Genomic DNA, 1,959 nt, shown 5'->3' on the forward strand with positions numbered 1-1,959 from the left:
ATTTTCAGACCCTTCTGTTGAGAAAGGTGTTAGCCCTGAGAACTGATGACTCTGCTCCTGTAATCAATGTTTTCTTGCTTTGTCAAATTAAAATGCTAATGCACATAAACCACACTGTGTTGTCCTTTTTATCATGGTATTGTGTTTATGTTGCTTTTAATTCAAAAACTGCTTTAGAAAACATGTACAAATCTGTTTGTATGCTTCGGTGTTCTGGTTTCAGGTTCTTTATTTGTACCCATAGGTAGATTTTGTTTGCAGAGAAAAAGACAAGGGATCCATCCTGACACACTGTAAACACAAACAACAGTACGCCCTGCTCCGTCGAATCTCAAAAATATTTCAAAAACATTTAAGAAGGAAGGAAAACACTAGTACAAACATGGACATAAAAAATTCATAAATAAATCAAATGTATCGCAGGAACTTCTTGAAGACATGTCCATACATTTGGGTACAACACGTCAAGGTTTGATGGTCAAATGTAACAGTTTGAACTGAAATGTGCATGCTTATAATCACAACATCACACAATTGCCTATTAAGTTGAAATTATGAAGTAATGTAAACTGCAACTGGACTTGCGTTCAAGGCTGTATTTCAATTTTTTTGCGTGACGAAGGGCTAATATGTGTTCCGTGTGACCGTTACGCTTCTCATCTCAAAACCTGAAACGGTAAGAACAAGTTTTGAAGCAACCCATTTTAATACGCACTATACGGTTTGATTCAACCTTCCAACAAGAGTAGCCTTCTTACCCTGCACCTAAGTATGCCTGGACATTAGTTCCTCTGGGGGGGTCACACTATTTATTGTACATTTACATTTGTTATGAAGCAGATATTGTTGGGCAACCTACTCTACTTCTCCACATCTCAAAGGTTTTGTACCACTCGGGTAGGGGACTCAGACTTTAATGCATGTGCATCATAACATATTTGATGTGACTCTAAAATGTACTTTACGTCGAATATAAACTAAGACGGATAGACATTTACGTGATGAAGCCTGCCTATTTTGTTTAGACTCTTAGAGCATCCACATTTTGGAATTGGTAGCTTTGAAGCGACGTCAATATTTGAAGCATTGTCGACTGTAATTACCTTCAGCTCAGATTTGGTGGCTGATCACGTATACACTATACAGATAAGGATTGTGTCTCTTGTGGCACATTTATACGTTCAGCAGAACAAATACACCACATAAAAAGCCTGCGTTGGAAATGTTTTCTAGAGTAAAACTATTCAAAGTAATGAATGCAGAAAAAATGTTTCCTTTGACTGTTTTATACATTTAAGCATGGATCAATCAGCTGACTGTTTTCTAGAATAATGATGTCATTGTGTCGTTAGTAGTAGTGAGAAACGCTGACACAGTTACCAAGAGCCCAAAGTGACAACTTCACAATGTTTGTTACGAGTACAAACCACATTATTATTGAAAAACAATGCATTAAGGAAAATAAGCAAACCCTCTTATTTGATGAGTTGGAACCATTACAAGGTTTTGAATAAATAATGTCAAACATCAAAAAGTTACTATTATAGTCAAACTATTTTCTGTACCAAATTTCTTTATTTGTACATTGGGGCAAAAAAGTATTTAGTCAGCCACCAATTGTGCAAGTTCTCCCACTTAAAAAGATGAGAGAGGCCTGTAATTAAAGTATAAAAGACACCTGTCCACAACCTCAAACAGTCACACTCCAAACTCCACTATGGCCAAGACCAAAGAGCTGTCAAAGGACACCAGAAACAAATGTGTAGACCTGCACCAGGCTGGGAAGACTGAATCTGCAATAGGTAAGCAGCTTGGTGTGAAGAAATCAACTGTGGGAGCAATTATTAGAAAATGGAAGACATACAAGACCACTGATAATCTCCCTCGATCTGGGGCTCCACGCAAGATCTCACCCCGTGGGGTCAAAAGATCACAAGAACGGTGAGCAAAAATCACAGA

Source organism: Notothenia coriiceps, unplaced genomic scaffold (genome assembly GCF_000735185.1).
Source record: "Notothenia coriiceps isolate Sejong01 unplaced genomic scaffold, NC01 NC01_scaffold00037250, whole genome shotgun sequence".
Classification (NCBI taxonomy): domain Eukaryota; kingdom Metazoa; phylum Chordata; class Actinopteri; order Perciformes; family Nototheniidae; genus Notothenia; species Notothenia coriiceps.